General features: G+C 44.9%; 1 protein-coding gene across 2 annotated transcripts in view; it reads left to right on the forward strand.

Annotated features, from left to right (window-relative positions):
* Positions 1-14310, forward strand: part of ATP8A2 (ATPase phospholipid transporting 8A2) — a 3773191-nt gene that overhangs the window by 391853 nt on the left and 3367028 nt on the right. The gene's annotated exons all lie outside the window — the stretch shown is intronic.

The raw sequence follows: 14310 nt of genomic DNA on the forward strand, positions 1-14310 counted from the left end.
ATTTGTTTCATAGGAATCCCTGTCATGAGACTGTTACAATAGTCAAGATGGGCATTTACCAAGGCTCCCACCACCACTGGCTGATCTTGGGGTGTTAAAAAAGGAATTACGTTCCTAAGCAAGCGCAGGGCGTAATATACTGCTTTTATTTTTGCCCCAACGTGTGCTTCACTGGCCAAGTTTTCTTGCCATATGCAACCAAGATGTTTTACTTTCCTAGAGAACGGGATGTTTTCACCTAAGATCTGTTGAGTTATGTGGGTTCCTTCCTCTCTGTTTTTGTTCTCTGATCTGAACAGGATTACCTCCGTTTTGGCTGCATTGAGCTGTAACTGGTTGCAAGCCATCCATTTTTTGACATCTTGCATACACCGGTCTATCCTTTCAAATGCCTCCGGCAGATTATCTGTCTCCACATAGATCTGCGTATCGTCGGCATAAGAGTGGAAACGTAGACCGTGTTTCCTCAGGATGTCAAACAGTGGTCGAATATATAGGTTGAAAATCAGAGGTGAAAACGCTGAGCCTTGGGGGACCCCACATCTCAGTTGTATTAACTCTGAGAGGAAGGCTCCCAGGGCCACCTGTTGAGTTCTGTCTTGTAGGAAGGAATCAAACCAATCCACCACAACTTTAGCTGCTCTGCCTATACTTCCAATCCGTTGGAGTATAATTTTGTGGTTGATTGTGTCAAATGCTGCCGACAGATCAAGCATCAACAGTATTGTGTTGCTTCCTCTGTCCGCAGCTTCTAGTAGGTCATCCTGGACTGCCAGTAAGGCAGTCTCTGTCCCATGATTAGGGCGAAATCCTGATTGGTGTTCGTCCAAGATGTCTCTATTGTCGACGAACTGCTGGAATTGGTTACAAACAATTTTTTCAAGAATTTTAGTAGGCCAGCATAGATTAGCCACAGGACGGTAATTTTTTAGTATCATGGGGTCCAACTTGGGCTTTTTTAATAGCGGTTTTACCACCGCTCGCTTAAGTGAGCAAAGAACATAGCCCTCTGATACGGATTTATTTACAAAAATTGTTAAAAAAGGGGTGAGGTTGGCTGCTAAACAAATAGCGGTGCATGCTGGTATAAGAAAAGCCAAGTCCTTAGTGGGTTTTAACTTGAGTATTAAAGCTTCTATATCTTCCTTCTCAATAGGTTGGAAGCGAAAGTTCTCCTCGGTTTCCTGGCTTTCTACTACTTCTCCCACTTCTCCAGATTCTCCCCGTTCTTCCGCAGTTATCAATTCAGTGATGCTTTTCTGAATGTCAATGATTTTTTTTTCAAAAAAATCATTGAACTTCTTTGCCTGTTCCTTAGAGTCGGCAGGCGGTACTGCCATGCATTCTGGGTTCCTGAACCTTGCCACTACATTGAACAGGGCTTTTGCCTGATTACCTGCTAGCTTAATTTCTTCTTGAAGGAAGTTTTTTTTGGTCACAAAAAGGGCATTTTTATAATCTTTTATTCGGGCTCTCGCCTTCACTGCGTCTTCAACTACTTTAGATGATCTCCAGAGTTTATTCGCCTGGCGAACTTGTTTCCGCATAAGGCCCAGTGCTGAGGTACACCAAGATTTGGATTTTTTAACTGTCTTAAGTCTAAGTGGGGCGTATTTATCACAAATTACCCTTAACAGATCTTCCCCCTTACTAAAAAATTCTTCACATGTCGTATTGGTATCCAGGCATGCCAATTGGTCTTCAAGTACTGTCACCACCTGTTTTACTAATGCACCAAATTATGGATTTGTAAATCAATTAGGAAGAAAAAACATTGCGGGTTTAGCACGACAAATGCTGCCAAACATTGTAATGAAGCATTTTGACAAGAGGCCTTCATCCTGTGCTCACCTGCATTTATCATCAAATGATCAGTGAAGTTTCTGCTTTTCTTTGTATGAAAATGATGTGTCTACCGATAATGTTTTTGATTCTGTACAAGTTTCCCGTTATCCTGGCCATATATCCCACAGGTTACCAGCAAACTGTATTACCGTTAGCGGGACTCAGTCCGGTGCAATTACCGCCCGATTAGGAGTGCTGCTAAGGGTCGTAAATCCTAAAGGACTCCATGGGGGGTTTGCCGGTATTACCGGCACCGGTAATACTGGTGGCAGTAATACCGGCTTTTTGAGCTGGCAGGGTGTCGGAATTACCTCTGCCTCTTAGCTGGAGATAATTCCTCCACTCCGCTGGCAAACTTGTACTTTGCCAGTGCGGAAACGTGCCGGTATACAGTAATACAAGCACGTTAATTACCCACCAGCAAAGTCGGAATAAGGCCAAAGGTCTCTTTTTTCAAATAGAAAGGTGCTGTTATAGAAGTACAATGAACATTTTTTGCTGTATGCTTTCAGTAATGATACTTTATGTAATACTGTATTGGTGCATTGATTGTGATGACAGGTGCCCTATGTAGACATATTGAGTACCTGTCCATAAAGTGCACACTGTGCCTGAAGTGGAGATCAAAGCGTCATGCTCACCAGCAGAAAGCCGAGCACTTTGCAGAGCCACGCCCCCCAAAATTACATTAGAGCACTGCATGGATTTCTACCAACCTTTAAGACATGAAAGCTGCTCTGTCAGGTGAGGAAATGAGGGCCGCAGAGTGGAGCCGAGCCCTGAGTGCTGATGGATCAGCAGTACTGCACAAAAAAAGCTCCCTGTGCATCAAAGTATTCTTGCTGTTTGATATAGTGTATAATAAAAGCGGACGATGCTGGAAAAACGAAAATACTCCGAAAGCGCCTTCGATTTTTCACAGAAAGCTACTGCATAGCCATTGAAGTCTATAACTCCCACACAGGTAACCAGTAGATGAGGCGTGTTTGCGCGGAAATGAGACTGGGTGCAGGTAAACTGAAGGCCCAGTCTCTGCTTGTGGTGCACATGGTGAGAGCATTACCGTCTGAACACAGTTACAGCGGGAAGGCAGGCAGCATGTGGACACGTTGGGCCTCATCGCGAGTTTGGCGGTGCGGTGAAACAGTGGCAGTACCAAAATTACCTACACCTTTGCTGCAGGGGTGGACTGGGAACCAAAAGTGGCCCTGGAAATAATTCTTAAAGGTGCCCCATATCACACTTGTTCAACAAGGCCAACCCTTTTCTATGAGAAATAGTGGAAATACCACACAAAAGAGGCCCTTGGTACAGAGGCCTACTGGGAAATTTCCAGAGTTCCCTACAGGCCAGTCCACCCCTGCTTTGCGGCACCACAAAATACGGACTTTGGAGGAACAATATAGAATAATCCTCCAGCACTTTTCTGGAGGTTTTTCCTTTACATTTCCTCTATAAAATAGTGAATTTACTGCAACAGAATTACCACCCACACTAAATGTTCCAAATCCGCAAAGCAGTCTTATGAACTACATAAATTGAGACTAACCACCCCTAACCATGACACCTCTAATGTGTCAGATTTACTGCCTTAACGAGATGGGAATGGTAAACGTCATAGGGCCTCATCAAAAGTTGGGCGGTATCCTGGCTGTAAATCTGCTGGGATACCGGCCAATGCAAATTGCGTTACCGCATCTCGGTCCGGGACTATAAGCGACAGATTCTGAGTTGTAGGGAAGGGGGCGGTAAGTCCCCATTCCCAGTGGGTCAATGGGGTATTCTGCCGCTATTACCGTGGCGCTATTAGTGCCGTGGTAATATCACCGAAAATGGCCAGAAAGTGGCAAGATTTACCTCCAGCACAAAGCTGGAGATAAATCTCCAACTTTCCGCCCAAACTCGGGATTTCGGGGAGCGGTAATGTGGCGGTGATAGCGTTACCATCGCATTTCTACTACTACGCCCAACCCGCGATGAGGCCCAAACTCGTAATTAGGCCTATTGTTCTATATATGATGTGGGTATACACTTAAATGCATGCATTGTTTATATCATGGTTTATGGACGAGGGTGTAGCCAAGCAAGATGCTTTGCTTTTATTCCAGATTGACAGAGGACCCAATGTGTGAGGGGATAACTGCTTCTTCCCCACAAACCACCTCATGACCCCAGATGCCATCTCCCTTCAGAACTGAAGAGAGCCATCTTAAATTCTGAAAACCGATAAAGACTTGCCTCTACAAACTGGTCTACTCTGGCACCTAGCAGGTTTTATCCCTTTATCTTTGCTCTGGATAGTAGCTGAGATGCGCCCCTGCAATCCCCTCTCTTCCCTCTGCCTTTTATCAGGGCATTTAATTGTTTTGCCTTTACCTTGTGCCTGGCTCTCTTTCCCTTTTCCTTTTCGCTGGCTCTCTTTCCCTTTATTTTTCCGTGGCTCTCTTTCCCTTTTCCTTTTCTCTGGCTCTCTTTCCCTTTCCCCTGGCTCATTTTGCCTTTACCTTTTCCCTCGCCCTCTTTCCTTGTACATTTTACCCAGGGCCTGAATTGTCCTAGAACTGCAAATTACCTTATTGTGTTCCCCTTCCTTGTCTCTGTTCTCCCCATCCTTTGTGCTTGAGAACCCACAAAGATTCTGCGTACTGCAGCTGGTGCCATACAAATGAATGTGTATTTGTGCTTGTATTTGGGGTTTTACATAGCACAAACTTAGCTGACAAGCAACAGAGCACTATACATGTAATTGAGGGTAAGGTATGAGGTAAAGGCAGCATTACAATATGCGGCATGGGATGTTCCGGCCTTGGAGATGGGATGGGGCAGACTAGGTGGCATCTAGATACTGAGTGAAGAGTAAAGTCGAGTTCCTTACTGAATTGCAATAGGTTTGGCATGGTCTAGCTTGCCTCCCGGATGGTGTTGCAGTAGGCACCAGCACAGCAAGAAAAGGCCTATTTCCTGCTTTTTTCCACTTTGCAGCAGTTTTGTTTCAAATCTAGAGATGGATTGACTCCTGTAATAAATGGATTTGGGTTGTTTGACCGAAGTCAAACAGTTCGCCGCAGAATTGTTCATAGTCGATTCCACCGCAACTCTGTTTGACCTTCGTTCAAATAACTGAAACCCCTCAACCCGAAGCAGCCTTATAATAATCCACCCTCCCCTACTTACCTTCTTGCCGGCTGCCGGTGTTTCTTCCACAGCCCCTTGGCGTCAGTTCCGTCCATCAAACGCGGGCCGGAGCTTATGCCACAGGGTCCCCCTTTTTTCTTTTTTAGTCTCCTGCTTCCCATGACAAGGAAGCGGGGGACACCCCTTCCACCCCCAAAGCCGAATATACAAAACATGGGGATCGGGGGACACCCCCGCAGCCCTGCTCCGCATGTTCGGTATATTAGGCTTCGAACAAACGGTAATACCCAAATTCGATCAAAACGTCCATACAAACAGTTTGAATCGAACAAATTGGGTGTTACCTAATAAATACACGATTTTCATTTGTAATTTTATATCAAATTTGCTAAATGCACATGAAACTGACACTGCTTTGGTTCGAACATGACGTAGCCATTATTACATTATTTGTGGTTTATTTATTTCTTGTGCTCTAACTCTGGATGTCAGCCAATTACTAATTTCTTCCAGTTCTGACAGATAATAAAACTCGGTGCATGAAAGCATTTCTCAATACAGCCGATTGTGGGAGCCAAGAATCAGACCCGGGTCACATGAGATCACGGCTCCCAATTAGTCAATGGACCACATCTCCTCCCAATAAGTAGAGGCTTGCTGGCCTGGAGAGAGGTAGATAATACAGTACATTTCCCAACAGCACAGCACCTCTGTCCAACCTCGGGCAGATGGGGCAGGTGTGGTGGTAGCCACACAGGCCTGAAAACTATTGTTGCTGCAGCCACACCTACATAGTGCCATCAATCTGGAGCATTTCTGAGCTCATGTATTGCTTAGGGATTTAGGTATGTTTCTTGCAAATTACTGGCAGTGTGCAGCACCCGATTGCTCCACATGTTACATCATTGTCTCGGGAGGATAGCTCAGCGGCAACGTGCTTGCCTTGGAAACAAGACGACATGTAGCAACACAGGGTCGATCCCCGTGTCTGCGCTTAGAAACCTCTGGGTATTAAGCACGTTATAAATAACCTATCATATGATATCGTATCATGAAGAGTATGGGCTATTTTCAGGCAGCAGTTGTATTCCTCGATGGATCAAGTGATGCAGCTTCTTCATTCATGAGGCAGTATGTCATCTATATAGTTTGAATATACACACACTGGCATTTAATTAATTTCGAGCGTCCCTAATTTTGGAAGCAAGGGAACGTGGGTGCATGGAGATAAAGTGACCTGCCCAAAGTAGCAAAATGTGGTCAAGGTGGCAATCACAATCAAAGTCAATGTTGCTTGAGATCACAGTCGCCAATGTTGTCACTTGAATACATCACCTCCCAGGCGGACACATGGTGACTTCTAGCGAATACATATGTTTTCCATGCATGCTGGCGCATCTGAAGGACCGGGTGGGGAGGGGCAGAGGTAGTCACAAGTGGAGACTTGCTGGCCTCTAGGGAAAACCAGAGATGCCCTAGTCCACTGGTACTCCGAAAAGCTAGTAAGTCTGAGACAGAGCCAGTCATAGGCTGGCCCCACTTAAGGTGGAAAAGCAGGAGAGAGCATGACCTGCTCCACCCTTTCCTTCCCTGTTCACTGGCCAAGCTAGCATTTTAAGAGAGCCAGGAGGAGCAGAAGCTAGATACAGGAGTGGAGCAGAGATGCGTCATTCTTCTCAAGATACAGGAGTGGAAAAGAAACACAGTGGGCCTCATTTCAAGTACGGCTGTGTGGTTCAACTGGTGGTAATGTGGCAGTGGTTAGATTACTACCACTTTTACGCTGCATTACCATGCCGCCGTACTACTGGTTAAGCAGTAAAGGGGAGGATTTACCGCCAGCATTTTTTGAAGGCAACTCCTCCACTTTACCCTAAAAACCTTATAGATTTACTGTGCTGTATTGTTCATGATAAATACGTTGAACATTCTATGGACTTCAAAAATAGGGATTTACCCCACCTTACCACCATTCGTAATCCCATGTTAATGGCATGTACCAAGTGTTGGTAATGGTAATCGATTTGGGCATTTTTCAGATTTATTGCCGGATTACCACCAAATTTGTGTGTGGCGAGGCCCAGTGTTCCTGTCCTCCCCAGTCACGCCCCGCGACCCCTGCTGAGAAATAGTTGGCGTGCCTCGGACAATTAGACCGATGACTTTGAAATGGTGTGAGAACTTGGGCACATGATGGAAATAGCTGGGCACAATAGTTGTAATGTCTGGCATATAATGTGTTTACCATTGAAAACAAAAGCAGTATCTGGCACATGATGTTAGCTCCTGGAGCTAGAATGATAAAGCACGGTATATTGCATGAGTACTTGAGTATATGATGCAAACACCTGGCAAATGATGCGAGTAGTTGGCCATATGATGGAAGTACCTTGCAAATGATGTGTGTACCCAGGCGTATTTTGACAATAGCTGTCAAATCATATGATTTCCTGGGCATGTAATGTCAAATTGTAGGAGTACTTAGGCATATGGAGTGATATATGGTAAATGGTGTTCCTATGCATATAACAGTGTAGCTTGCAAATGATTTGACTACCTTCATCCTGCAAATGCCAGCCATTTCTGTTATATGATATGCGTTCCTGTGCAAATTAATATAATCCCTGGCAAATGCTGTGAGATGCTGGGAATATGATGGAACATTCTGTCAAGTGGTGTAATAACCTGCCCATAACGGGGAAATATCTTGTAATTGGTGTATGTACCCTGGCATATGATTATAAAAGTTGGCAAATGGTGCTAATACCATGTCAATGGCATGAATACCTGGGCATTTGATGGCAATGCCAGGCAAATTGTGTCTGTACTTGGGTAAGTGGAGTGCTATATGGCAAATTGTGTTTCTGGGCATATTATGAGACATATGACACCTACATCTGGCAAATGCTGGCAATGCCTGCAGCATGATATGTGTAACTCGCATATTAGCACAATATCTGGGAAATGGCGTGAGTAACTAGATGTATGATGGCAATACCTGGATAATGGTGCGGCTACCAAGCATACCGTGCCCATATTTATCAAATAGATGACCCAGAAAGACTGGCTGCAGCCATCATCAGGAGATCCTCCAACTAGAACTCCTGTCTTCTCGGAATTTAACATAAGCCACTGCTTAACCACCCAGTCTTCAATGGCTATTGGACATTGGCAAACGCCACGACTGAGAAGCCACAGTTGCCCTCCATATGGCAACAACATGGGTATCATCCACATAGAAGTAAAATGGAGTCCAAACCTCTGAATCAGTTTAGTCAAGGGTTGTACCTAAATATTAATCAAAGAGGAGTTAGTGGGGAGCCCTTGGGAAATCCACATAAAGTGTGGGTGGGATTAGGACATTAGTGCCTAAAATAATTTACTGTTGGAAGTTTTACAAAAAGGAAATAATCCAGGCTAATTCCATACCCACAACTCCTTCCTCATGTAATAAGTATCTAAGGACAACATGGAAACTTGGCTGGAAGACACAGCAGATACAAGGGTACAGAGGGCAAGACTTCAGCATGCAGATAGACGATTACATGTGTTCAGCTACAACATATATAATTTTCGAAATTCCCATTGTGCTCTGTTCTTTGTGCAATGGGAATTTCCAAAATGGATGTCTGCTGCTCCATTTCCCCCAACTACCTCCCCTTCCCTCTTCCTCTCACTTCCCACTCTCATCCCCAAACCCCTCAGCCACTCCTCCAGCTCCCCTCTTCCATTATCTGGGACACACACCCGGAACACCTGTTCCCACCCCCCTTCCCCAGCGAACGGGCTGAACACCCTAACCCGATCCCTCCTTCCTGATTTCTACTCCCCAACCTCAGCTCACCTATCTCATTGTCTGTTGCCGCTGACATTTTCCACCCCTTCCTCTTCCAGCGGGCTGTCCTTGTATTTTCAGCCCACCTCTTTGCGCGGGCTGTACAGCCTTCCACACGCACCCTAAACGCCATGTATGATACCTGCCTTCCTTGAGCACTGCCTACATTTGCCTTTTTTCACAACTTACTTTATTCGATTTTCAAACTTTTCCAACAACTAATTAATACATTTCATTTCTCTTAATAACAATCCGGTAGCAAGTCCATTATCAAGCATGCATGATTATCAGTATCTCTTGCTTTCTTCCAACATTCAGGGTCCCTTAGCAACCACAGGTCTGACAGCGTCATTGTTATGTTATGTTATTGAATTTCTACAGCGCTACAAGCCCTAAGGCATCCAAGCGCTCCATCACAAGCAGAAAGGTCGGTGATGGCAACCATGATGTAAGTTAAATAAAAAGTTCTGTCTTTAGGAGTTTCCGGAAAGCCAGAAGATTGCTCTCTATACGAAGCCCTAACGGTAGATTATTCCAGGCCTTAGCCACGAGCACCGGGAAAGAACGACCATTTCCACGGGCTTTCTTAGTCCTTGGCACCTGCAGACTTAGAGTCGTTGTAGAGCGCAGATTTCTTGCCGGTTGATATATCGTGACTTTATCCTTCAAATAATTAGGAACAGTTCCATAGATGCATTTGTGACCTAGAGTCAGTAATTTAAAGGAGATCCTAGCTGATACTGGGAGCCAATGTAGTTCCCTTCTCGCGTTAGAAGTGGGTTCATGCCTCTTCATACCGTGTATTATACGTACAGAGGCGTTCTGGATTTTCTGCAGTTTCTGTACGTCTTCTCTACTAGCCCCCCCCAGCAGGGCATTGCAGTAGTCAAGTCGTGGCAAGATGACAGCTCTGACCAGTTTGGCTCGATTTTTTTCAGAGATGAGAGGGGCCACCTGCCTCAATACTCGTAGGTGATAATGGGTATTTTTTACTATGGCATCCACGTGTACACCTGCATCCAAGGAGGCTTCCATATAAACACCTAGTGTTTTTACTTTGCCAACGACTTCAATAAAACTATTATCTACCTGGAAACCAGTGAAAGCCTTAGCTAGTCCCTCTCTCTGTTTATTGGGCCCGTAGATCATTAGTTCTGTCTTTCCTGCATTTAAGCATAGCCAGTTTGTGGTCATCCAATCTTTTATTACGCTGTATAACTTATTTAGTTTGAGTTGGTCTGCCTGATGGTCACCTGAAAGTTCCATTGACAGCTGGAAATCATCTGCATAGTTGGTAAAGAAATAGCCCAACTTCTCCAATTCTCTGCATAGAGGGGCAATATAGATGTTAAAGAGCAAGGGCGACAGGCAAGCTCCCTGTGGGACACCACAAAGGATGGTCTCTGCTTCCGAGAAAGCCTCGCCCCAGTGCACCCTGGAGCTTCTACTCTGTAAAAAAGATCTCACCCAGTTGACAGTTTCATTTGCCAAGCCGCCGGTGTCCCGCAATCTGTATAATAGAATCTTGTGATCTAAAAGATCAAAAGCAGCACTAAGATCGAGTAATATTAGCAAAAAAAATGATTTTCTAACCACTAAGAGAGTTACGCCCACTATGGCGGAATCCACCACTATACTATATAGTTTGTGCTACTACTATAGGGTTCGCATTGTCAATGCATCTGTCTTGCCCTGTATTGTTTCTCTTCACTCCCTTGCGGGTTTCCTCCTCCTGAAGTCTTGGAGTAACCCTACCTCTACCAGGATAGCTTAAGTAGGTGGGGTTTGTAAGTATTTGTAAGAAGGCGATAAATGATTCCCAGATCACGTTATGTTTTGGCTAGTTTTCGTTTTGGTAGACGTTTTCCATTGCCCAGATCTCCCATATTTTCACCAATCATACTGCCAACAGGGCCTCTTCATGCCCTGCACTATTGCCAAGTTGCGTAGTCAGTGTGGCGTCATTAACACCCATACCGTAGGAATCGTTGTGGTCTGTGTTACCCAGTACCAGAATCAACGAATCCAGCAGGAGCAGTATGGTCGTAATGTCCCTAATTCTAGCCAGCGCCTCTTTCCAGTAGTACTTTGCTAAGGGGCATGTACACAACGTGTGGCCCATTGTGCTTTCATTTTGACAGCCTCTTTAGCACAGTGGGGAGTATGTTGGTGGGATTCTGTTTAGCATTTTGGATGTGTAATTCCATCTCCTTAAATTTTGTAGGAACATTCCTTAACCATTGTGCACCTCGAGCTCCTTTGTGCCCTTGCCCATATCCTGGCGCAGTGATTTCTAACCGCAGGTCTCTTTCCCACTTTCTCATTGTGGGGGCACTGCCACACACGTTGCCACACCTGGCTGCAGAAACAGGCACAACACAGTGAGGCCTCTCGCGGAGAGAGTCACTGCAGCAGGCAACATGGAAACAGGGATCCTCCCCGTCATGATTATCCCCACCTCAGAGTGAGGCACAAGGAAAGGCATAACAAATACGCTGCAACAACGGCATGGTTTCCACAGTGGTTTAAGGAACGGAGAAGATGTTGGCCACCCAATGGAGGGGCAAGGGCTACATACCAACGGAGATGCCGTCGGGCCGGCAGTGAAAAGGGAGAAAGGAACGGCGGCCATGACAAGGGGTGGAGCTTCCTCAGTTAAAAGAGAGAAGGGATCCCAGAGTATAAAGGGAGCTGATTGGATGGGCAGTGAGGGAGGAGATCAAAAAGAAAGAGGAAGGGGTGTTACATTGTGGCACTGTTTGCCTTGCAGGACACAGATGAACAGTACGAGTATGGTGGGCCAATTACTCGGACACCGCACTTGTACGGTGTGACGAGTAACAGTACGGTGGGCCTATTAGGAACGGGAGAAAAGAAGAAAGTAACACCTACTCAACCAGGAATACCAGAGCATGGCCTGTGATAGGCTATAAGGGTGAATAAATCCTGCCCAGTGATGTTCCCTGCATTGCAACCATCAATAAATATGTGATAGCATAACCGTTGGAGTTGGTCTCAGTTTGTTATTCCCACACTCATATACGGCAGAGATTGTCCTGTAGGTCTCTGTCTGCTAGTTTGTATAATTTTGTTACCCACCCTTTCCTGTGGTCTCCTCTAATAGCTACATAGATCGCTGTGGTATCTCTGCTGCCTGCCATATACTAGGATTTGTAACCCAATGTCTCAGCTGGTAGTATCATAACCTTTTCTCTTCTGCAAGCCCTGCCTTTTGTTTGAAGTCTGCAAATTGTAGAGGTCTACCTTCATTATAGCAGTCATCTAGGACCCTCACTCCGCCTTCTCGCCAACATCGTAATGCCCTTGCAGCCAACCCTGGAGTTAACTCTGTGTTACCCAATATTGGTGTAAAGGGACCAATTTCCGGATTGATACCCCAATTCCTCTGTACTATATGCTATTAATCGAGTATGCTACATGTGGTTTTTTGGAGAATGCCCCCAGTTGACTAAGACCTGTTGGGCATAAATGGGAGGTCTCCCAGCGGTTGGTTGTTGCCGAATGTTCCATCTATGCCTAGTTAGGCATTTCCCGCGGGGTTTTCCCACCTGAATATGAGCGCTACTTGTGCTTCCAACAGGTACCTCTTTATGTTGGGTGTTCCGAGTCTTCCCGTGTGCACTGATCTCCCCTCTGGAAATCCTGTGTGTTTCCGGGCCCATATAAAGGTGTCGGTTCGTCTCTGCAGTCTATGCAGGTGGTGTGCTGCAACATGTATCGCCAGATTGCTAAAGATATATAGGAGCCTGGGTACAACATTCATTTTTATCGTGTGCATTTTTCCTATCCAGGATATTTCTAAAGGGCCCCATCTACTTAGATATTTCTTTAGGTCTAAGAGACGTGGCAGTGGGTTAGGTTTCAGTTCCTTTCTATGGTCAGGGACTATTTGTATACCTAGGTACTCCATTGTGGGTTTTGACCAGTTTATTGGAAACTTCTGTCTGTGTTAGGGACTCTAATACTTGCTGTGGCTCAGACACATTCAGGCCTTGTAACTTGTTGTAATTCATTTTGAAGCCACCCACTGCTTCAAAGCACTGCAGCGCAGTCTTTAGGGCTGTAAGGGATCTACTTGGGTGCTTGAGGAACAGCAAGATGTCATCTGCGTTCAGCGCAATCTTGTGTTCTTTGTTTGGTCAATTTATTCCGGCAATCTGGTGATTGTCCCGGATTGTTCTTGCTAGTGGTTCGATAGAGTGCGAACAGAAGCAGGACATTAGACAGCCCTTTCTGATGCCGCGCATGGGTCTGATCGGGTTGGTATGCTGTTTGTTCTTGTATTCTGGTATTCCGGGAGTCAAAGGGTGCCACTATTCAGGTCTGAATGCTGGTCCCATGCCCACTGCTTCGAGTGTTTCATGCAAGAACCCCGAGCTCACGCCTTGCACATGTCCAATCCCAGAAGTGAACAGAGCTGCTTTCCCCTTATTCTTAATTCCGTCACATTGATGGCTCTGCAGATGCTGTCTTGCGTGGACCTCTCGTTTATGAATCCTGATTGGCCTATTGTTATAATTTGGAGGAGAATTGTTACCAGCCTCCTAGCCAGGATCTTTCCATACATTTTTGCATCATGGTTTAACAGCTATAGTAACCTGTATGAATCGCATAGTGTGTGGTCTTTTGCTGGTTTAGGGATTACAATGGTGGTGGATTCCGCCATAGTGGGCGTAACTCTCTTAGTGGTTAGAAAATCATTTTTTTTGCCACTCAACATATTTATTTATTTTAAAAAGGAAACCCTTAAAGGGGCAATATTCATACAATGTTAAACGCCTTGATCTTTTCTAGGCAAAGAAAATGGTTACATCTTATAATCATGGCAATGTGCAATTCTTCTATTGCTAACAGCTGGAGTGCATGTGCAAGATGTTCGATGTCTCTTAAAACAAACCAAGAAACACCCGCCAGCCCTAGCCGCAGGTATCGTAGTCCAAAATACCTTGAGAGCCTCTGGTTACAGAACCCAGCTGTAAGGATCACTAGCTGGTTGAAGAATTGAACTATGCGGCATCAGCCACCTTCTACAGTTCTTGAAAACCTATGTCTTTCGTATTTGGCACCAATATGCAGTCAGACTAAACACCATTTGACAATAAGGTGTTCAGTTTACATGTGTTCTTACAAACGTGAGATTAAGAAAATAACTCCAATTAAAATCATGGCTTTAATTGTCATTTAAAGTTTACAGTATGGTAAATGTGCTCCAAATAAATATAAATCAAACCAGTGATGCTGGTGAGGTTCAGGGGCAGTTCAGATTAACAGCTATACAAGGGTGAACAGGACCTGAACAAACAAAAAAATCCCTTTTTAACATCTTGGAATTAAAAAGCAGTTCACAGTTGTTTGTATTAACATAAGCAAATTATAGAAATGACAGTTCAAGCCTTTCACCAGCACACTAGTGTCCTTTTTTAAAGCCGAAAGAACAAGCAATTACAATCCACATGTACTGTACAAGATACATC

The sequence above is a fragment of the Ambystoma mexicanum genome, chromosome 7q (assembly GCF_040938575.1).
Source record: "Ambystoma mexicanum isolate Mex_15411 chromosome 7q, UKY_AmexF1_1, whole genome shotgun sequence".
In the NCBI taxonomy this organism is placed as follows: domain Eukaryota; kingdom Metazoa; phylum Chordata; class Amphibia; order Caudata; family Ambystomatidae; genus Ambystoma; species Ambystoma mexicanum.